General features: G+C 30.3%; 1 protein-coding gene across 6 annotated transcripts in view; it reads left to right on the top strand.

Annotated features, from left to right (window-relative positions):
- Positions 1 to 25,541, top strand: part of LOC127287127 (kinesin-like protein GA13060) — a 375,235-nt gene that overhangs the window by 217,296 nt on the left and 132,398 nt on the right. The window lies entirely within an intron of this gene.

Consider the following 25,541-nt stretch of genomic DNA (forward strand, 5'->3'; position numbering starts at 1 on the left):
AATTTTTCACCCTTTTCTAACAAATATTGATTCTATTTATTGATAAGTACATAAAGTTACATGAATTTTTATTTAAAACTTTATGTTATAAGAGAAAATTTCTGAGAGATTGCAATTATTTTAATTTAATATTCCCTCATGTCGAGAATCGAATCTTTAAATAATAAAACGCGGAGACAATGACGAGAGGTGGCAAAGGACAGGCGCAGGAGAATTTTACTTCAAGTATTACAGTTTATAAACTCAGTATCACTATAGAACTTCTTCTGTTCGTTTCTAGTCAATATTATTCTTATATTATATTTCTAAAATGAAGAAAAAATTATTCCAATTTTTAATCTATAGATAATTTTAATGTACATATGAACAAATTAAAATTCAACTAAAGATATGAAACATGGCAATAAATTTACATCAATAGAATTAATTGTCAGTAAAATTTTATGGGTATGTGATTATTAAAAATTTGTCAAAAGGTGACAAATAATATATATATACGAGAGTTCACTCATTTCATATTGTGAAATATTTTGAATTTTTTCACAAGGTAATTATAAAATATTATTTCAAAGGAAATTAAATTTTTAATTTTTATGACTGGAAAAAAATATTCATTTTATGTTGTGACTTTTTTTTTTATTTAGTATTTGCACTCATAATTTTTTATTTTATCAAAATAATGTAAATACACTAACAGAGAAATATGTTATTTTATTTCATTGAAAAATTTTGCCATTTCCTTGAAACTACATCCCTTTGGCAAGAAATTGATTTTTTTTTTGTTATAAAAAATGTTATACCAAAATGTAATAAAATAAACCTTTTTTGTAGATCAAGATACGAAATTTGTACCAAATTTTGAGGAAAAAATATGAAATTACCAACAGAAAAGAAAAGAAAAAATGAAGAGGAAAATAAATTATCCAAGAAAATACAATAACACAGAAAATTATAAGGTATTAAAATAAGCTGCAACGCTTATCATTTTAATCCAATTTTGCTTATTTTAATACCTAAATGGATTAAAATAAGCAAAATTGGATTAAAATAATAAGCGTTGCAGCTTATTTTAATGCCTTTTAATTTTCTGTGAATTTGAATCTAACACATTTTTGGGAGATTTTCTAACAAAAATTTTGGTTACGTAAAATTGGATGAGGAATTGATAGAATTCTTTTTCCCACATATACATTTACGGTACATATATATATATATATATATATATATTGAAGTAGGAATGTTATTTTATGTGAAATTCAGAACATGTGTTTTGCAGGATGGAAATCTGCAGAGTGCAAATTAAAGCAGTCTGTCGCATTAAAGCGCCAACTGTAGGCAGAGCTATAAATCTTCATACGGGTACATTTCGTGGTTTGGATGTTACTTTTACGAGGTGCATCGAATCGCATTTCCGCGTGCTGATGTCACGTCGACACTCACTGAATACTAACGCTCTCTCCAGTAACCTTGGTGACCTACACGTTTTACATCAACCCCGCTAACTACTTTACATATTACATTGTTAACAAATCGACGAAAATTTAAAAATTATTATAACGCTAATCATCAAAAAAATCGATATAGCTAAAATTTGTTCCATTGAATGTTAGGAATATTTAAAAATTCAAAATGTCTATATAGTCCTCTCTCTCTAAATTTGAATTCAATTTTTTTAACTGCGTCGATTCGTACAATAAATTAGTAATTTTTAATCGAAAATAACTAATTTTTAGTAGAAAACTATCCCAGGTGAAAAAATTAACGTTTCTAACGTTACTAATGTTACTAACATTACTAATGTTACTAAAGTTAGTACCTATAAAAAAATTAAGAGTTTCTAAAATATATTTTCACAGAAACTTTGACACTACTTTCCCATTACCACTTTCACTTCCACATTTTATAATTTTCATTCCCATTTCCACTTATATTTTTTCTAATTCTCATTCACACTTCCATTCTCACTTCTACTCTTTCTAATTCTCATTCCCACTTCACTTTCACTTTTTCTAATTTTCATTCCCATTCCTATTTCCACTTCCAGTTTTTTATATTCATTGCCACTACCACTTTTTCTAATTCTCATTCCCACTTTTACTTCCACTTCTACTCTTTCTAATTCTCATTCCCACTTCACTTCCACTTTTTCTAATTTTCATTCCCATTCCTATTTCCACTTCCAGTATTTTTATAATCATTACCACTACCACTTTTTCTAATTCTCATTCCCACTTTCACATTTCACATTCACATTTCACTTTCACTTTCCCACAATGGAAGTGCGAATGAGAATTAGAAAATTAGAATTTTAATTCTCTTTCCCACTTTCCCATTTCACTTTCCCACAATGGAAGTGCGAATGAGAATTAGAACATTAGAATTCTAATTTTCATTCCCATTCCTATTTCCACTTCCACTTTTTTATATTCATTGCAACTTCCACTTTTTCTAATTTTCATTCCCATTCCTATTTCCACTTCCAGTTTTTTATATTCATTGCCACTACCACTTTTTCTAATTCTCATTCCCACTTTTACTTCCACTTCTACTCTTTCTAATTCTCATTCCCACTTCACTTCCACTTTTTCTAATTTTCATTCCCATTCCTATTTCCACTTCCAGTTTTTTTATATTCATTGCCACTACCACTTTTTCTAATTCTCATTCCCACTTTCACATTTCACATTCACATTTCACTTTCACTTTCCCACAATGGAAGTGCGAATGAGAATTAGAAAAAGTGGAAACGGTAATGAAAATAAAAAAGTGGAAGTGATAATAGAAATGAAAATTATAAAAAGTGCGGGTAAGAACATTAAATACTTCCTGGTGGTCGATTTTCGACAAGTTTCTGCAAAAATACAATTTAGAAACATTTTCTTAATTTTTTTTATAGGTACTAACGTTAGTAACATTAGTAACGTTAGTAATATTAATTTTTCTACCTGGGATATACCAATTCATTTAATAAAGCTACTGTTTAGATTAGTAAACTTTAATAAGTGAATTAGTATACACTGAGAGAAAAAATTGGTTTTTTAACATTTTTGAAGTGACCATTTTTAGTTAGCTGCTAATTTATTAGTTGTTACTATTTTTTTGGTTGGCATAACTATATTATTAGTTGGTTTAACTAATTGGAATAACTATTTAATTAGTTACCTTACTAACGAAATGTTTTGGCTGACTAACTAAATGGTAACAGTAATAGAAATTAGCAAAAATACTCGCAACCGGTTTCTCTGTTTTCTACTTTTAATTAGAAGTTTTTTTTACTATTAATTAAAAGTTTTCTACTATAACAATTAGTGGTCTTCTACTATCATTCATTATTGACAAATAATTAGTCAAAATGGTTACTAATTTAATGAACAAATCAACGCAGTTCAATTAGTCAAAAGTGGCTAATTCAGATTTAATACAAAGAATTGTGGAAATTAGACAAAAAAAAAATATTAAATCAGACATTTTTGAATTTTTGCCATTAGAATTGTACTATTTACGATACGATTACGATTCGATACTACTAACGATTCCATTATAAATTACTATCACATTTTTGAAAATCACTATCGATTTTAACTATAATCGAATCTAACCAAGGGTGTAAGAATAATGTTATTCCCTGCGTAGAGAAGTGAAAGGAAAGGGAGGATTGGAGAATTAGATCTTACCACCCTACTTTAAAGACAGGAGGTCAATTTTCTACGTCACTGCATATCTTACACTTCTGTGGTACATATCACAATTTCAAATAACCACCTTAATTATCTTTTAGCTGATAGTGAAACTATACAATAATTTGTAAAAAAAAGGGATTTTTTTTTACTTTACTTTTTTATTTTTAATGCAACTGGACCGATTCTTTTATTAAATGAATTAATAACTAATTCTTAAACAAAAGTGACTAATTATTTGTAAAAAACAAAAAATAACCAATTGGTAGTAGAAAACTACTAATTTACTTATTAAAGTTTACTAACTGAAATAGTAGCCTTAAAGGAATTAGTAGTTTTCTATTAACAATTAGTCACTACTAAGAATTAGTCATTTTCTGGCCGAATTTTTAGTCAAAAATTACTAATTATTAGTAGAAAACTACTAATTATTGGTCAAACAAAACTACTAATTGTTAGTGGAAAACTACTAATTTATTTAGTAAGCCTACTATTTTCAGTTAGTAAACTTTAATAAATGAATTAGTAGTTTTCTACTAATTAGTCATTTTTGACTAAAAATTAGTTATGACGGTTACTAAATCATTTATAAAAAGAAATCGACGCAGTTGAATTAGTCAAAAGTGACTAATTGAGATTTAAAGAATAAGAATTATTATAGTAAACTGCTCTCTAAATCTAAATTAGTAAAAATCTTTACTAATTTAAATTAGTGATTCACTTTTTGCTTTAGAATTAGTTAAATGTTACTAATTGTTAGTAAAAGTTACTAATAATTAGTAAAATTTTACTAATTCAAAAGCAAAAAGTGAGTCACTAATTCAAATTAGTGAACATTTTTACTAATTCAGATTTAGAGAGTGACTATGAAATTTTGTCAACTGGGGTGCAATTATGTAATTTTATTTTGACTTCCACAATGACTTTCACTTTCACTTTGACTTTTATTTTCATTTTTACTTTCACTTTTAGTGAAATTCAATTAAAAATTGTATTTCAGTAAAATGTGAAAATAAAAGTGAAAGTGAAAATGAAAATAAAAGTGAAAATCAAAATGAAAATCAAAGTGAAAATCAAAGTCAAAATAAAAGTGAATATGAAAGTTTATTATGAGAGTCAATGTCGATGTGGATGTCAAAATAAAATTACATAATTAAACTTCCGATCATTAAATTTAAAATCTCAATTATTAAGTTCTCTTTTTGCCTTATTAAGTTATGATCAACCAACTTTCACGTTTCGAAGATTCTTGTTTGCGTGACTTTCGGATCGTTAAAACTCTTGGGAATGATTTCCTTTTTCGATCGTCTTGTGAATTAAGATACGATTAGAAAAGCCTCGTCTACTTTAATTCCCAAAGGTGGATTAGAGGCCGCCGTATTTGGTTCTTTATATTCGTCTCCCACGAGAAACTTTGATTTCAATATTAATTGCCTTAAAAACCACATACATTATGGAAAATAACGTCTTCTAAAATGTCGTCACTGAATATTTTAAGAAAAATTACATAATTTTTATTTTCTTGTACACTTTTTCTATATTCTATATATATATATATTTTTTTTATAGTTCTTTTTTGCAAATTTATTTTTGCTTTAAAAAAAAAAAACGAGCGAGAGATTTGTGTATTTTGATGAAGTTTCAAAATCGTTACCAACGAATGTATTCACTCTAGAGTTACGCGTTAAAAAAGGCCAGCTGTGTTTGAAAGAAACTTAATTCTTTGCTCGATGTGCAAAATCTGCTGTTATTGTCTCGTTTGTATTATTTCTCCCCCATACACTTAAAACAGTCGAGGATATTGTGCAAAAATTTAATTTTAGAATTGAATCTTCCTTCTTTTTTTTTCTCATCAAAAAAAATTTTTATCTGATGAGATCATTTCTCAATTCTTTTTCAAATAAATTTCAATTATCTTTTTTTTCAATTATTTTATTATAAATTCTATAATAGTATTTAATAATAACACATGTTTCTTCAATTCTCAGATAATAATAGAGTACAATTTTATTGTTCCGCCTTTATATAAAAGGAGAGGAAGAAAAAAAAACTGATGAAACGTATATATATATATATATATATATAAAGAGCGTCGATAATTCCCGGTGGTAGTGGTAGTTTACGAGGTATTTAATTTCAAAGATGATTCCAAGACATATGCAAACCGTGTGTAGTAGCCACTTTTTTTTATAGGTTTCTCATACGTTTATACAACATATTACCATTTTTGTCGTTATACGACCGGTCGTTGAATCTTTTCTTTTTTACGATGAATTTAAAATTTCATCCGCTTCTGTCTTTGATCCTCTCTGACTATAATAAAATAGCAATGCGCTCACTCAAAATTATATAAATAGGAAAAATATCATTTCAAACATTAATAAGCTATAATAATTTTAATGAATTGATGTACAAAATTATGTTTCAATATGAATCTACGAACTTGTAAAGAGTGCTCACATTTTTACCCGTCTGACCTTTTAATTAAAAAAAAAAAAAAAAAAAAAAAAAAAAAAAAAAAAAAAAAAAAAAAAAAAAAAAAAAAAAAAATACTTGAAAGAAACTAATGCCGTCAGTGAGTTCTTTACAAATAAAATTTTTTTTATTACTTTATTAATAACAGTTTAATAGTTTTTTTTTCAAATTAAATTTTTTTTTTTAACTATTTTTAGAAATTAATATTTACTTTTAATTTAAATTGCCCAAAAATCCATATTAAAATTAAAAAACCAATATGGCGAATAAAATAAAAAAAAACCCAAAAAATCATTGTTTTTTTTTTTTTTAAATTTTTTTTGGAGCCGAAAACATTTTTTCTAAGACATCTAACCTATCCTATTGGTGGATAAAATTGTTGTACTTTTAAACTATGTTCATGAGAACCTTCAATTTCAAGATGGCGGACTCAAAATGTCGGAAAAGTAAATGCAATTTAGTAGATATGAACAGAATATTGAACTAACAGTTAAAAAGTCATTAATTCTGCTTCAAAATGGTTACTCGGGGGTTTTCGAGGTCGCTGATTACGAATCTGAAGTCAGTTTTTCCAAATTCAAAATGGCGGATCCAATATGGTGGATTATTTTTTAAAAATTCATTGAATTTGTTTGAAACTTATTACTCGGGGGTTTTCGAGGTCGCTGATTACGAATCTGAAGTCCATTTTTCAAATTTCAAAATGGCGGATCCAATATGGCGGACGACTTTTGAGAAAACTCAATATATTTGTCTGAAAATAATTACACGGGGGTTTTTGGGGTCGCTGATTACGAATCTGAAGTCCATTTTTCAAATTTCAAAATGGCGTATCCAATATGGCGGACAAATATTTAAAATCACTGGAAACTACTTAATTGGTAACTTTGTAGGTCGCTGATAACGATTCCGACGTCAGTTTTTCATATTTAAAATGTGCAAAAATTTAATCTATTAAACGAATTTTTAAAAAATTGTTCGATTTTTATTAAATTTTAAATCCAAAAGTTTTTGAATTATTGAAAACTAATCTAAAGTCAAATTTTTAAAATTCCACAATTTTTAAGATATTTCTTTAAAATAGTCAAATTCTGAAAATCTGGCTTGTAACTTGTAATCTGGTAATTCTAAAAAGAAAAAGTATGGAATGAAACATTTTTTGCACGTATAATTTTGATAAACAGGTTAATTTAAATTAATAAATTTTTCAAAAGTCGTCCGCCATTTTGAATTTTGAAAAACTGACGTCGAATTCGTAATCAGCGACCCCAAAAACCCCCCGCGTAATTATTTTCAGACAAATATATTAAGTTTTTTCAAAAGTCGTCCGCCATATTGGATCCGCCATTTTGAATTTTGAAAAACTGACTTCAGATTCGTAATCAGCGACCTCGAAAACCCCCCAGTAATAAGTTTCAAGCAAATTCAATGAATTTTTAAAAAATAATCCGCCATATTGGATCCGCCATTTTGAATTTTGAAAAATGAACTTCAGAATCGTAATCAGCGACCCCGAAAACCCCCGAGTAACCATTTTGAGGCAGAATTAATGACTTTTTAACTGTTAGTTCAATATTCTGTTCATATCTACTAAATTGCATTTACTTTTCCGCCATTTTGAGTCCGCCATCTTGAAATTGAAGGTTCTCATGAACATAGTTTAAAAGTACAACTATATTATCCACCAATAGGATAGGTTAGATGTCTTAGAAAAAATGTTTTCGGCTTCAAAAAAAATGTTTAAAAAAAAAACAATGATTTTTTGTGTTTTTTTTTAATTTTATTCGCCATATTGGATTTTCTGGTCGACCAATTTCTATTTTGACCTCGAAATCTGAAAGAGCGATACCCAATACCCCCGTAGAACCCATGGGCATTAAAATATCTGGTCTTTTAATGTTTTAATTCTTTCATTGAAGTTATGTTAAAAATTGTGGACATTTGGGCGTTAATGGGTATTTAAAAATGAAAAGTATTCACAAATTCAAAATGTCCGATCCAATATCGCGGAAGATATTTTTAAAATTCAAAAAATGGAAAAAAAGGCAAGTACTGTCCTTTTGGATAAACTTGTACACTTTCATTTTTCTTGTTTTTTTTGTCTTTTTTTTCTTCTGGTAAAAGTCATTTCCTAACAGAACTTTTAAAAAGCAATGCATCAAAAACTTCTTATCTTGTGTACACATGTTCCAGAACTGAAAATCAAGTACCCTCTTGAAGTGTAACCCATTCAGAGATTAGATTCTCAATGTTCAACGTCACTTGAATTCTTTCTCATCTTCTTGCGCGGCCAGAAGAACTTTAATTTTTTTTTTTGCAATTTTTTTTTTTTTTTTTGCCCCCCAGTAATATAAATTGAGGCTGCGCTTGCGCCAATAAAATGAGGAACGTCTTGTGGCACGACGCCAGGCGTCGGTTCAGTAGCGCGGCGTGCGCCGAAACAACCGCACGTTCGTTTCCTCCCAAGCTTCCAGAGAAGGGTGCATTTTAACTGCTAAAATAATGTAGAATGCGCGAAGTGGCGCTTACAAATCCGGCAATGTCATGCGGACACGAGGTGTCTTCGGTCACCGGAAACAAGAAACGTCCGGATTCCATAACACGAAAAAATTTATTATTTTTGAAATTCATCTTTAAAAATTAATTAATTTTTACAAAAAAATGAATTCTTGATGAAAAAATATTGATGAAAACTCAAAATTTGAAAAAAAATATTACATTTTAAAATAGACTCAAAAAGAGAATTGTTTTTTTTTTTTTTGAGTAACTGATAAAACTAAACGGGAGGTATTTTCAAAAAGTGGAGATTAAGGAAATAAAAATTGTTTTTTAAAAAATTGTTTTTAATAATATTGACGAGGATGATGTTGCAGTCCCGTGCGCAGTGATCTTGATAAATTAGGTGCGTGTCCTATTCGCGTGATTGTTACCACGTGTTATATAGATTCGATTTTCTTTTTTGTCGCTCATTATTTATTTTCATATATATAGTGTTTCACGGAGTTAAGTTTTTTATTCTAAAAAAAAAATCGGCTTTTAAGTGTTTTTTTTTGGTTACACTGTTATTAAATTGACATTTGTTGGAGTGATAATAAAAAAAAAAAATTACTATTACGCGTTTCGATGGTGATTTGTTGAGCTGGACTCGAGAGTTATGTTATAAGTTTTCTAGTCATTATAATCGGCGGAATTTTTTTACTATTGTCATTTTTGCCGAGTTTGTTGGAATTTAAGTTTTTTAAAGCTACCCGCGAGACTTTATTGTTAGCTCTACTTGTGCTTCTTCTTCTTCTTATTCTTTAAGGAACTTTATAAAATTTACTTGACGGATTGGAAACATCTCACACAAACATGGCATCAAATCCAGACAAGGACTCTCCAAGGTATTGCATAATTTTATGCCCAAAAAAATTATTACTGATTTTTAGAATAAAAAATTTATATGCAATTCTAAAAAATCCAATTTTAAAATATTTTTCTTTAAAAAAACTAAAAATTTATAGATTTAAAAATAAATAAAAATTATTTGAAACGTACAATAATTATAATAATAATAATAATAATAATAAAGATTTGTTAGTGCGCGATAATGTTAATTAAACGAACAAGCATGAACAATTTTGACAATAATTAATTTGTGTACACTTAAAATTCGGCTGAATATCTAAAGCGATTTTCTGCAATTACGAACTCAACTTGATGACGAAACCCCGAGTTGTTCGAGACTGAAACGTTTTTCCCGCTTTGCAGTATTAAATTCAAAAATTCACGTGCAATAATAATCAAAGCACGTATCCAACGCACATTCTGCAAAATCTAAATGCAACAATGCATGCGAAATCGGCCCCCCAAAAAAACAGGAATTCCACGACCCGCACATACGCTAAATTGCAAACAAAATTCCAATTTACTCGATTTATTCATCCAAACCTTCACATTGCGCGCATAATAACTCATAAAATACAACTTGTTGGTCTTTTGCCATTCAATGGAAATAAAAAAAAAAATAAATAAATAAATAAATAATGCTTGTTTGCTCAATTAAAAAATTACATTCAAGAAAATTCAATACTTTTCTTATTAAAAAAAAAAAGAATTATTGAATTATTTACTAAAACTTGATAATTTAATAAAAAAAATTGTTTTTAATTATAGTTTAAATAATTTAATTTCTCACTAATAATTTAGTTTCCCATAAATTTGATATTAAGGTAATTAAAGTAATCGCGATAAATTAGAAAAATTATATATATTTTTGTGAAATTCAATTGAAATCGCAATTCTGTGATATGCTTAAATATTTCACTCTAGTGAGCAACAATGTCGGAAATATACCTTTGGCTTTGAACTTTTATGCGAAAGCTGAGATTAAAATACGACAACTTATTAGATTAAAAAAAAAAAAAAAAAAAAACTGTAGAAAGGGTTAATGCTTTCAGTATTAAAAGAGAAGAGATTTTTAAAGGATTAAAGAGATTTTCTCTCTGTTAAGATAAAAGTTTATCTATTTATGTGCAGGCAAAGGAAAGTGTTAAAAAATAGAGATTTTCCACTCTGTATTATATTTTTTACATTTTAGGTGAGAATTAACCTTTTTATGCTCATATTCCCTTGTTTCGTTTCTTTTTTTTATCATTTCTTTCAACATCTGTTTTAAAAAAAAACTTTGTCAGCAACATATTTCTTTAAAAAAAAAAAATTAAAGAATAAGAGTAAAATAATTTATAAAGTAGGGTTAAAAAATATTCTGCTCATTTACACTTTGAATTAGTGAAAATTTTAACATGAATTAATGACTCGCTTTTTGCTATTAAATTTTACTAATTCAAAAGCAAATACGACTAAATAGTAGAAACTTTCCCCATTTTGAAATAAGTTATATATATATTCATTTATAAAATAAAATTTCTCTCTAGTTAAAATTTTTACTAATTCAGATTTAGAGTACGTTTATGTTATTTAAATTCGATTATTTCATATTTGCAGTTACGGAAAAAGTTTTTATATTTATGTGGAATTTTATATTCTTAGAAACTTTTCTTTTAATTACAATTACAATTTATATACGCGAAGTGAAGAAAAATCTACTGATGCCTGAAGGCTTTTGTCATTTTCATCCTACTTTTTTTTTTGTACTTTCCCGAGACTGAAAGGCCTTAGGGCTTTCCATTATAGGAAAGGAAAATTCTTTACCTTTTTTTTTTATTTTTTTTTCTGCATATGTGATTGGAAAACTCTTTAAAACGATGTTTATTCAAATGTTATGAATTCATTTCAAAAGTTATTCATAATTTACAGAAAAAAAAACAATTTTAATAAATAATAAATTTATTTTTAAATAGTCTACTTTTCTTCTAGTAAAAAAAAAAAAATTTTCATTAACGGAATTGTATTTGAAACTACTTATTACTTGAGAATGTTTGCCGACAAATATCAATGTCGACGAGATGTTTAATCGGCTTTAAAAAGCGGAAATAAAGAAAAGGGGACCGGGGGGAGGGGTGAAAGGGTAAATGGAAAGATAGAACATGGAGAACAATTCTTATTATGCTTCACTTTTCTCCTAGAGGAGAGTTTTTCCAGTCGAGACTTTTTCGTATATAGGGCTTTTTACAAGCTCCTTGCTTTTAAATCTTGAAGTTTGATAAGACTTTTCGCTTTTACTCAAGTACTTCGTTCCCTGTCAGATTATTTCATATTGCCCCTTGCTCAAAAATAGGAAAAAAAAAAAGAGGTACTGCTGTGCTTTTCTAAAATGCTGTCTAAATGTAAGATGATTACATGGTTCGCGAACCAGGAACACTAAAAAAAAAACTTTCATTTTTTTTTTAAAGGCCACATTCATTATTCCTTTTATTTTCAAGTACTTCGTTTCATGACAGATTATTTTAAATTGCCTCTTTGGATTTGGTGGGGGGGGGGAAGGGGGAAATCGGACGTTGAAAGAGAGTGAATCTCTTAGCAAAATGTCCAAGTGTAAAATGATTGCATGCTTTTTCTTCTTCTTCTTCTTCAAGAATTGCAATTTTTCTTTAAGATAAAGCACTAGACGGAAAAAATTTTTTTACACAAGAATAACTGAATTTGTCATAAAATTATCAGTTTATGATAAATACTTATATATTTCCAAATACTTGTTTCTTATTTTTTTTTTAAATAAATTACTTTTTCAGTTATTTAAAAAAAAACATTTTTTCCCCTTTTTTTCGGGAAAATATGACTAAAGTTTTGGTGACCCCGCGTTCGAATGAATGGTGGCAGCTGCAGTTAATATTGTTTCCATACTTTTCCTCTTATGCTCGAGCATCCCGAGAGAGAGAGAGAGAGAGAGAGAGAGGAGGGGGGTAACACTAGTCGGATAGTTAAGAGAGAAAAAAAAAGGGTGGGTAACACAGACGTTTTGAATGAGGTCTGACGAACGTCAGCCGTGATGCAAACATAGCGAATCCGAGAGAAAAGCTTGCAGGACCACTCGGAGACGGGAATAGACAAATAGAAGCGGAAGTACAAAGCACCCGTGTAACTGCCCACGCTCGTGGCACGTATCAACCCCTTCGCGTCAAAGCAATCCATTCGTTTTTGTTCCCTTGGTGAAAATGTCCTCATCTCTTTACCACGTGCTCTTTTTTGAATCTCCGAAACTCGTTAGATTTCATTTTTTTTCCCTCCTCTCTTTTTTTTTCATTCCAAATCAAACAAAAGTACTCGATTTCATCAAAGTTTGTCCAAATATTTCCTCAATATCGACGAAATATTTCGTTCATATAACGGAATTAATGAAAAAATACATCTATATGCCAAAATTAGCTAAAATGTTTGATTAAAAAAACTAAAGATTTAATAGAAGAAAAATTGTACTAATTATACAAAAGAATGATGAAATTAAAATTAGTAAAAATTTCTTGAGAAATTGTCGAGATTTCGCATATGTCAGTATGATGTGTGAGTAACTTATCATCAAATCAAACCTACAACACGTATAGCTCGTTTCTAGAGAAAGATATTTCTGGGACATGAGGATCAGTTATCTCGTTATCAGTGACAATTAAGCGTAAGTGCAATTACAAATGTGGTGCTTTGCAGGCAAGTGCTCCAGTACATGAGGAAGTATGTACGTTAGATACAAGTGTATATACCGCGCAAGACAGTTTATGGAACATTAGCCCGAGTGCACTTTCTCCTCAATGTGTTAGTTTCAACACTCCTCTATTTATGTATATATATATACAACGGCATATGTTCATACATATATACATTTACACTCACTCGTTACACAAATTCACCATTTTAGTTACAATATTTCCAGAAAACATAATAACATAAATATTTCTCCATTTTGAGACATATAATAAACGATAACGAGTTAAACAATGATTAGTTGACGTCTAGTCTAGAGTCTAGCAAAATTTTCACTAAATATTTTTAGCTCAAAACTATAAAAATGTTTAAAAAATCATAATTGACGTTTTCTATTTTGTCGAATTTTGTTATTCATTATTCCCAGATCTTTGTGTTAATTCAAGTCCCTTAAATGACACGATTCATTGCTCTTTGAATTTTATTTCCGTCACTCAAAAAAGCGAGAAGGAACAATAAAGACATAGGAGAGAAAGAAGGAAATGGTGAAAAAGAGTGTCGAAAGCTTCAGGAAGTCGATGGAATGGAGCAGTAAAAGGTGCGATAAAGGCAAAGAAAGAAAGAAGAACCTCTCTCTCTCTCTCTCTCTATCAAAGAAGTAATCCAACCACCATTTGAGAACATGCAAGTCAATCTAGCAATTTTCACAAATGCTGTATGAAAATAATTCTCTTTTTTTTGCTTTTCTTTTACATCATTTCTTACGTTATATTAATAAATTATTTATTTTACTAAAACTGCTTTACTTATTCAAAATGTTTGGTGATAAAGGAAAAAAACATCTATACCGACTGTTGGTAAAATAGAAATCTACTTTATCATCAGTCGGTATTAGTATATATTTTTTTTTGCCTAATTTTAGTTAATAAAATATTTTTTATACTAAATTGAATATTTTATTTCAATATTTTTATTTCCAATACATTTTATTGGAATAGACTTGTGGATTCAATTTAAATTGCGTTATAAAAATATTTCATGTGAGAGGAAATTGGAGAATGAAAATTTGATTGATATCGGACGGACATTGCACGGTGGTAATGTAAGAAGAAAAATGACCAGTGCAGCTTTTCAAACCACTTCGATTATAGGAAACCGATACCTGACAAAAAAGCGTCTGGGCCGCGAAACTGTGTGGCCGTTCCGCAAACTCAGGAATGCAAAATACGTGTCTCATGAGAGCAGTGATGCGGCAAGTTCTCTTGGAAAGGTGATACCTACTGTCAATTGCAAGTTCCTATATGTATGTGCAAACTACGCTACATTACGTCCAACTTTTTTTTTTTCCAGACACAAAAGAAAACATACTGACTTTTTAAATCGATATTCATATTTTTCTTTCATTCATGTATAGAGATATGTGTATATTTTTTTTTTCCAAAGACAATTGTCTAACGAAAGATAAATTTTAATATTTTTCAAAATTTAATATTAGATTCTCTTTCTCTCTTTTCATAATAACACAAAACGGTAATTAAATTCTGCATTTAATGAGTTTGAAATTAATTAAGATTCTCGAAGCTTCTTTCATGCTCTAGCTCTCTCGGAATTCTCACGCATTTTTTTTCCCCTAAAAATTATTTTTCCTTCTCTCATATTTATGTTTATTTTATTAGTTTTCGTTTTCTCTTTAAGTTTTGTTAGTTTCACTTTTGATGAAGCAAAATCGAAAGAAATTTGATGATTTTAAATAATTTCCTGGTAGGCTTTTGTCACAATTTTTTCTCTTTTTTTTTGGTCTGTCTGTCCTCTTGTGGCTGCGAACTCCTCCCTTTTTTTTCTCTACGTGACAAGCACGCCGAACATCTAACATCCATCGCTCGATATGTACCCTTAGGTCCCGTTCACAACCCCGCACGCATCCTAAGAAAAGGCTTTACCATTTCTCTCTCTCTCTCTCTCTCTCGCTCGCTCTCTGTAAGCCATTCAACAATATGGAAATAAAATCAATAGCATTGTTTCGCGGTTTCTGTAACAAAATAGGGTTTCATCTTATTTGCCTCCAATTCCCCTGAGAAGATAATATCAGTTCCCTTCTTTTAATTAACCGCAAACCATTGGAATTTCTCTAGAGATTCTGAGCTTTTCTTTAAATTAATTTTTCAATTCTCATTCTGTCATCTAATAATTCCCATTTTTATTATGGAAATTAATAAAGAAATTTTATTTTCTAACTGCTGGAAATATATTAAATGTTTAAAAATTATTAAATATTTTTATAATTCTTGATATTGAAAAAAAAATTGTTTCATAAATATTCTGTTAAGTATTAAATCACGGTAATGTAGGAAAAAAAAGGGTGACTTCCTGAATATAAGGGAGACTAATTTTCGGCATGAGAGGATGCAACCCACCTTGCATGAGCTTATTACATTTTCTCTATGCCGACACATCCATCATAGGGCACTGGACCCGCTAACATTTACAGGCAAAGAACTTTTTCTCTCTGCCATAAATGTAAACACAAAAGCACAGAGAAAGGGCTCTCCTTTTTCTTCCCCTGACATCCCAAGGGATTCGCATGACAGGAAAAGTATTTTGACGTGGCACCATCGTCTGGCACATCCACAAATATCCGCGAAATGTGTTTCTCCAAATGTCACCTTCGCCAAAAATTTTTTTTACAAAAATAAAAATAACTTTTTTCTAATTGAAATATCATTTTGCTTTTTCTCATAAATCAGTTTTAACAATGATATTGATAGATTTTGAAATTTGTCACACCTTGTCAATCGTATAATCCTTTCAAGATTCACTATCATGAAAATTTATTATATGAATTGGATCGAAACAAAATTCTTCATATTTTACGAGAATGGCAATTGTCATTTTTTTTTTTTGACTAGACATGAATTCGAATCCTTTATAAAAACGATCAGTAAAAGTTGGAAGAGAGAAAAAAAAATTGAGAACATATTTCATCTCGATTACCGGTAATCGTGAACATGACACGGTTGTATTTAGTTCTCACTCACACATTATACTTTCATTCAGTTGAAAAATGAGTTAGTCTCGCCAGTTGGAGTGATAGTGGAGGCGCAAAAGAGAGAAAGAAAAAAAAAAAAAAAGTAAAAGTGTTGGCGGCAGGCAGACGTCACGTCGCAATTTTAATTTGCAGCCTAAAAGGTTTCGCCGGGACAGATATAATTTACAGTCCACTGTCACTGTGTGTCCTTCTCAATTTTTTTTCCCCTCCTCATTCAATGTGAATATTTTAATTGTTTGAAATTTACTATCGCCACATGATTCTTTGATCTCATCAACCGCACATATTTCACCTTGTTTCTTCATTTCTCAACACTTTTTTTTGTTTGAATGTAGATTTTATGTGACAAAAATAGAAATTTTTATTAATTATGTTTGTAAATCTTATTGCGAGATATTTCACCCCATTGAGTAAATAAAGTTTCTTTTCTCCAATGTGGAAATGAAAATGCTTTAAATTCAGTTTTTCTTAATACGAATGGAATTCCATATAAGTGTTATTCTTCTCAATTCTAAAAGATATATAATATGTTTACTATTTGGAAACACGACAATTTCTTTATATATATATTTTTTTTTTATTTTCTTTCGTCTACCTCGATTCTTATCTTCTTTTATCTTGCGCAGGCGAGATGCAAAAATGAGTATATACAAGAAGGAAAATCAAGAATACGAGAATAAAAAGAGGTGAGAAACGGGACAAAGAAGAAAAAGTAACACAGAGGGATGGGGAAAATGAAGGCGACCAGCGTGCTTTTGTAAAAATGAATGAAATATGCAAGCATCATTTGACGGTTTATTTTTAATACAAACTTTTTAGAACCCCCGGGCAGCTTTTAATAGAGATCTTGTGCTTTCAACGAGACACGTGTCGAGACAGCTTATTTATTTTTTTCTTATATTGTAAATGCGGTCCGAGCAACTCATTTTTCTATTAACAGCAATTAATTACACTCGAGGTACACTCTTTCTTTTTTTTTCATTTCTTTCTTTCTGTCACTTCATTTGGTGATATAACAAATTAGCAGATTATTTGTCTTCTTTTCTTTTTTTTTATTTCCTTTTAAACCTTTTTTTTTATACATTTTTTCAAGTTTAAAAAAGTGTAAGAAATTTTCAACTTAATTTGAATCAGTGAAATTTCACTGGTAAAATGAAAATAATTATTTTTCGTTAAATTTTTAAGAATATTGTCGACTCGCAGAGATAATAGGAAAAACACCAATAATAATATTTTTTAAATCCAAAAAAAATATCAACAAAAAAATAAGATCCAGAAATATCGGTAAACCTTATTTTGGATATCCTGAAAAAAAATAAAAATTCAAAATTAATACTTCTTTTTATTAAAGAAAAAGTTTTTAAATATATAAATCAATAAATATATTAATAATTTTCTTAAATTTTTACTGCTACAAATTAAGAGAGCACTAAAAAGTTTATAATTTAAAGTTTAGTAATTTCCTTCTGAAATTGATTTATTTAAAGTTTCAAGACTTCTAACGGCAAAGAGGATAAAGTTCGTTCTAAGGTTAGTGGTTTAGTGTTAGTTTTTGGTTTAAAGAGAGAAAGAGAGTGAGAGGAAAGGAAAGATAATAGGTGGTTGCAATGACGAAGTAGAGAATGACGACGCTCGTTCGGTTCACGTGGCTGGGTTTGGTGCACCGTCTTAATTTGCAAACTATTCGCACTTCGTGTCACGTGACATCCCGAAACAACAGTTAACCCGAAAGTTATACCAGTCCTGCCAACCTCGTCTCTTAGACACGCAACGTCTGCGTGCCTGCACTGGGAAGTATGCGACTTCAAAAGCACGCCGAGAATATATACTGCTGTGGCTGAGACGGGCACTTTCTACGTTACGTTGGCACCCGGATCGCAGTTTACCACCGACAACGATCGATAAGACGATATCACGTCTTATATACCCGATATAAATTGTGCAAACATATCACTTGTCATGAATTTCAAAACAGCCACAATATCACGCGCAATCTCCACTCAAAATCCATTTTCATCTTCGACTTTTTCTTCCTTTTTCAACATAAAGGTATGTATATAGAAAACTTTCAAGTTTAAAAAGAAATTGAAAATATAAGTGAATTTTTTTCTTTCAAAAAAATATACAAAAAAGATTTTATTTTTTTTAATAACGAGAAAAACAATATTTGGGAAAAACTGAAATGAGAATCGTATATAAATAAAAGGGTGATATTTTGGTGAAGAGACAAAAGCAATGAAGCTGACTCGAAAGTTAAACTTGAGTTACACTTACAATCCAACCACGTCCAAGACACGTGGTCGTATCGGCGAGGTTGAACCCATAAACTCAATACGATGGTGTTCACTAACCGCGTCTCGTTTATTTTTTTCCTTCCATAACTCTTTCTTTTCTTATACCTTCTTTCTGATAGTTTTTAAAAACTTACATTTCTCTCATATTTCTTTTCCCATAAAAATATCTCTTTGAAGCTACCCCCCCCCTTTCCTGAAACTTTTCTAGATATAAAGCTAATATTTCTGTCGAGTTTTAATTAAATTTTTATATTAAATTTCGCCCCCCCCCCTTTTTCTTCTTTCTCTTAAAGAAAACTTGGAGATAAAAGCCTTACGAATGACCAGTCTTATTATATTTTGTCTCATTCTCTTAGCCACAAGAATTCAATTGAGTTTACCAAAAAATAAGTCATGTGATAACAAAATAATTCTATGAATTAACTTTTACAGAATTTTTTTTTATGGCTCGTTAAAATTGAGGCAAAATAGAAAAGCAGTATAAAGCGTGACAAAAGATAATACAAGAAAAAATGTGGGGGGATATAATTTCTTTACTTTAAAAAAAAAATGAAAATAAAATTTGCCGGCACGTGCCTTGTGCTATTTATATACACTTTGCTGTTATAAACGTAATTTAGCACAACAAACGAAATTTCAAACAAGGGTATAAGCTCGCGCGCGCGCCTTCGGGATCTACAATTTCCACTTCTACAAACATAGTCCTCCTGCTATGTTTATTACAAGACTGGACAGCTCGCAAACGCCGCAATTTCACCGCCAAAACTATTTCATTATCGAGAACTCTCCGCGTGCGTTTGTAAACTTTACAGACGAGCTTTATCAATGTTAAGCTAAATAATTAATTCTCGAATTTAGTATAGAATAATTTTCAAATTTTAGAAAAAAAAAAAGAATAGAAATGTGAATAAAATAATGTAGGCTATTTTTTGTGTTCATAAACAGAAGAGTGCTTTAATACATTTTTAAAAATAAAAATTAGAAAACAAAATTTCTAAGAGTTTTTTTTTTTATTCGAAAACGACTTTTGACTTTATTTTGTTCGTCAAAACTATTCTTTTTTTTTTAAATTTTCGTGAAATTTTTATGAATATTGTCGAGTCGCAGAAATAATAGGAAAAACACCAATAATAATATTTTTTAAACCCAAAAAAAATATCAACAAAAAAATAAGATCCAAAATACCGATAAACTTATTTTGGATAAACTCCTGAAAAAAAATTCAAAATTAATACTTAAATTTTTAAGAATATTGTCAAAACCAAGAGATAATAGGAAAAACACCGCAATTATAAATATTTTTTAAAAACACAAAAAAAAAGTAATCCTCTATCTTCGAAAATTGTTGTTTAGCAAGAAAGCCAAGATTATTCCCTTATCGATAGTCTTATCGTGAAAGAAGCCACCTGGCAGCTTAAAGAAAACTTTCGAAAAAAAAAGCTTGCGAGAGAATGGGAATTCGGTGGAAGGTACTTCTCCCCTAGCCTGTAGGTGTTAACGAGAGATATTGGGGATGAGTGAAGGATTCATAGATCAAGGAGATGAACGGAGTCCTGAAATATCGCAAGCCGAGGGTGGTTAGCATAATGTCAGCGAGGTCGAACGGGAATTTCTTAAAAATGTCAGAAAGGCTCTTTCTCTCTCTCTCTCACATTCTCGTTGAGCCCTTTATTTTTGCTCTCCTGTCAATTTTTTATTCCCGTCTCTCCTTCTCTGTAACGCGAGCCCTGGAACCTTCTTTCCTAACCACCAACGAAAGAGCCTCAGGGGTTGTTGTTTCCTTGCCATAAACATGGACCGAGAAGTCAAGAGGAGAAGAGAAACTCATCTCTTGTGAAGTTGCACACACACAAAGACTATGTACATTGTTTATAGCAAAAATTCACTCTTTCATCACTTTCTTAAAACTTTCATTACACCAATTTAAACTTTGGTTTGACATTATTTTACGACCAATAAAATAAAAGTGTTGAAAAAATAGCTTTTAGATGAAAAAAATGTTTAATAAAATTTTGATTTTTAATTTTCGTATAAAGAAATTTTTTTTAATTTTTCTATAAGAAAAAAATTAATTGAATTGAAATCAAGGAGACTATTTCAGAAAGTGCAAAGCATGAAATAGGAATTAAGCAAATATACTCGAAGCCTTTAATACAGCTTTTCCATCTTCATTTACTTGGAACAAGTGAAATCTTGGCAAATCTTCGCCAAGTTTCTGGGAAAGCCTACATCATGACTCGAAGCAACAAAGGCCAGGCAAGGGCTTTATGCTTTCTATGTAATCTTACGTAAGACACAGGGGATGTTGACTGAGAATCACGTGGTAGACCTTTCTGTCCTTCTGACGTTTATTCTATCTGTTCTATTTTCCCTCTCTCGTGAAAATTCGAATTCTTCTTTTTTCTCCACATTTACTTTTTTTTTAATAATAAAAATAAGGGATTATTTGAATTAAAGAAAATTTTTTTTCAGTGTACATAAAGCAAATATGAATTTAGTATAAAAATTCATAATATAAATACATGTAAAATTAAATAAATTTGAAAAAGGCATAATTATTACATAACGTCTAGGGAAGTTTTCCATTAGCATTTTCCGAGGAATGAAATTGCTTAAATTAAAAAAGCACTCAACCTTGAAAATGCACATTATGAAACAAGATTTCCGAGAGAAAACTCGCTAATATTATCTTTCTCTCTTTTTCTCGTCCCAAAGAACGACCTGTGATGTTGCGAAAAATGAATGAGTGACGAAGAGATACAAAGATGAGGGCGCAAATATATTATAGAGAGAGAGAGAGAGAGAGATGAAGGAGAAAAAATGAAAGAAATAAAAGAAAAAAAAAAGAGGTCAGATAATACACTTTTTCTTTCCTGTTATGGGGCACGCCTTTACTGCAACAGGACCAAAGCTTTCATGCAATTACCAGCCGAGACGAGTTTCGTATCTAAAAAGATCCTGACGAAGGACTCGGTTGGCTTTACTGGGGATCTATACACTATACACTTGGAAAGACCCCACCATACCTGGCGTTTCTTGACTACTGAAAGTAGAGAAAGTCAAGCGTGAAGCCAGTAGTTGAGACGATCCTACGGTCGGACATGAGTTCAAGTAGAAAAATCCAAATAGAGTCAGACAGGCACTCACTTCAACGAACAATGAATGGAGGAAAAAAAAGGAACCTCTCTCTTCAGTTGCAATCTAAGAAAGATTAACGTGATAAATTTCTTTTTTCAGATTTAGTTATTTTGAAAATTATCTTTTTATTATTATTATTATTATTATTGAAATTTGCAGATATTTTTTCGTAGAATATTTTTTTTTAATTATCGAAAATATGTGAGAATATTGGATGCGACATATATGTTTCATATATTTATAAATATGTGAAACATATTTGTGTTCTCGTTGAATTACCGTTTGATAATTTTGATGAACACGAGAAACTGATGCTGCAAGTTTCAATACATCAACCGCGAATCACCAAAAGCGATAGAAAACATTTTTTTTTTTTTTCTAGTCGTATTTTTTCTTCCATTCATCTCGTTTGATTACACACAATTTCCTTCTAACGATTGAGACCAACATTTCTGTTCGATAAAAGTTGCTTTCAAAACTTCAAAGACGCGCGAAATAATCATTATTCTTTTTTTTTATCTTCGCATAAACAAAGAAAGTCAACATAAATTTTTTCTCTACAATCTAAGTTATGGCATCTTTTTCTCTTTATTATTCTTTACATTTTGTGATTACAGTGCCGGTCGTAGCCATTTTGGCACCCTGTTCAAATACCACCCTTTTTTTTATTAACCATAGTTAAAATATAATATAATTATTTGTAGCAAAAAAAAAAATTCGAAGAATTCTTTCTTTTGAAAGACTAAAAAAGGAGGGTATTTTTTTTTTTAGAGTAATTTAAAGGTGAAAAAAAGAAGTTTATGGAGAAAGCATGTAAAAGAAATATAATGCCAATAAAGGCTCTCGAGTAAGAGACAAAATAGGGTCACTGTGCCGTGAATTATGATTATGTTCTTTTGTCCAGAGTCCCCAACTGTGACGCATGATCAGTTCATTTCATGGTGCGTTACACTCGCAATTTCGAACATTATCCTGATTTATTGACACATTATTTTATTGATAAAAGGGGTTAGATCGAATAAACGATATATTTTTCTATTGTTATAACCCTCCCACTATTCTTTTTACGCGTATAACTATAAATCAATGAAAATGAACTTTTTTTAGTAATTTACAAATAGTATGTTTATTTTCTAAAAATTTAGTAAAAAATTCTAGAATTCAAGAGGAAATTCTTCTATATCGAAACATTGGAGAATAATATTTATTGAAATCTGTTGGAATGTCATTGTCTTCACTATTATTATTAATCTGTTTTATTATACACAGGTGTCTGGAAAGTAAAAAAAGTTTGCCTACGATGCCAAGAAAAAACATTATTACCTGGTGGTTCCTTAGCACCCCCTTAAACGAGAAAACTTAACCCAAAAATCATAGCTGTTCATTTAGAGAATTTCCATCCCTTTCTAGGGGTGATTTTGAAATTTTTCCAAAAAAATTGTTTTTTAAGGGTCAGAAATAAGTTTTAAATTATGTTAATGATTTTTATTTATGTCAATGTGTTTGTAGGACCTCATTTTCTAGATACAAGCCATTAAAAAATTTTTTATTATAAAAAATAGAATTCGTAACTTTTATTTTATATAGGTGACGATTTTTAATAATTTAATTAACAGTGAATTTTGATTTTTTGGAAAGTTAAAAATGTGTATTTTCAATACAAAAAATATTGAGATGTTCTTTTTTGTTATTTTCGAGATATTAATTAATGAATTATTTAATATTAATAAAAAATGCAATATTTTATAAACAAATAATGTTATCGTAATTTAGCATTGAAAGCTGACGTAATTCTGCATCCAACGAGACTAATATGAACAATTTTGAATTAGAGGGATTTTTATAAACAATTACAATGTTATGCGATTATTCATTAACAATTCACTAACCCAAAATTCTTCATATAGGGCTCCTTGGATGCGGAATTACGGTAGCTTTCAATTGGTAACGTCAGAATTACGATAACTTTATTTGTATATAAAATATTTTATCTTTTGTTAACGTTAAATAATTAAATAATTAATATCTCGAAAATAACAAACAAGGACATCTCAATATTTTTTGTAGTAAAAATACACATTTTTAACTTCTCAAAAAAATCAAAATTCACTGTTTAAATTTTTCAAAAAATCCAACTCCTTCCCTCACCTACAGGCAGTTTTTGTGAAAACCTAACATCACTTCGTGGTGGAATTTCGCCCTATGCATATAAATTCATTAACACGATTTATTTATTTACTAATTAAATCATCCAAAATCGTCACCTACATAAAAGAAAAGTTACGAATTCGAGTTCTTTTTTATTAAAAAAATTTTTAATCACTTGTACCTAGAAAATGAGATCCTACAAACACACCCACATAAATAAAAATCATTAACATAATTTAAAACTTATCTCTGACCCTTAGAAAACAAGTTTTTTGAAAAAATTTCGAAACTTCTCTAAATGAACAGCTACGATTTTTGGGTTAAGTTTTCTCGTTTCAGGGGGTGCTAGGGAACCACCTGGTAACAGTGATTTTTCTTGGCATCGTAGGCAAACTTTTTTTTCTTTCCAAACACCTGTGTATACTCTACTCGGATGTTAGTTTTTAATATGAAAATAGAAAAAAAAATTAGGAAAAATTTTTCTCGACTATTAAAACTAATGTTTAAATATAATGCGAAGAAAAGTCCTTGACTTTACGCTGCAGTCCGTGCAGATTCTTGATAATCGTAATTCAGGCGCGGCACAAGTTGGAATTTATTCTCGAGACAGTGGAGTGTCTCACTATCGGAAAACCGATAACTCCCTTCTACGGATAGGATATAGTTGAGGGAGAGAGAGAGAGATTCCGAGTGAAAAATCGTGTGGTCGCACGGGACGAACGAGTCGGGAAGTCGCGACGATTAAAAGCACATCTGTCTCAATCTCATCCTCGTTCATTCAAGGCTTACAAGTAGACTAAGAGAGAAAGAGAGAGAGAGAGGGGGTGAAAAAGGGGTAGAGAAGAGGTGAATCTTAAGAGTATAAGAGATATCACACACACCGGAAAGTATGCGTCTCGTGGGTGACTCGGTGACATACTCAGGAAGGCAACCCGGTAATCAGCGCAGGTAATGTGCCGGAACCAGGATTCCCGTTTAGAGGGTTCGCAGTAGAAACTAGAATCAGAGTGTTTGGAAGAAGGGGTAACACACAGAGGAGAAGAGAAAGAGGGGTGACCCTGAGTTCTCAACCCCCGGGTCTCGTTAAGCCACGCTCTGTGAAATTGGAAATGCCGACATTTCAGAAGGGGGAGGGGAGGTGGGACTCGAGAAGCCGTGTTTGGCCCAAGATAGGAGTACACAAACAAACAAAAAAAAAAATGCCTTATCAACACTCTTCTTGCTTTATATCCTCTCCTTCCGGACGAGTTACGACGCGAATAATCCAGTTCGTAACCTTATGAAGAATATGTAGAAGAGTAACGCTTTTCTGCACACACATATTGCGATATTTCCTCGAGCGAGGATCCTGCAGGGTTTCATAAATAAGGTCTAGGGGCTCCTGAGGGGACGACCAACCATCTTCAAAAGTCTCGAGAGCTAACCCATCAACGGTTGGAAAAAGGGGAAAAAGAGGGGTGGGGGAGGTAATAAAGTCATTGTCGATGAAGGGAATCTTTGTCAATCACATTTTTCCCCAAAAAAAAATTTTTCCAGGACTAAATACAAAAATTTAAAAAAAGAAAGTGAGCTTGGAATTATTTTGATGATGTCTTCTGATGTCGGTGAGATAATAGGAAAAACACCAATAATAACACTTTTAAAAAACAAAAAAAATATCAAAAAAAAATTAAAATCCAAAATATC

The sequence above is a fragment of the Leptopilina boulardi genome, unplaced genomic scaffold (assembly GCF_019393585.1).
Source record: "Leptopilina boulardi isolate dan_hultmark-lab unplaced genomic scaffold, ZJU_Lbou_2.1 LbouV2_368, whole genome shotgun sequence".
Taxonomy (NCBI): Eukaryota; Metazoa; Arthropoda; class Insecta; order Hymenoptera; family Figitidae; genus Leptopilina; species Leptopilina boulardi.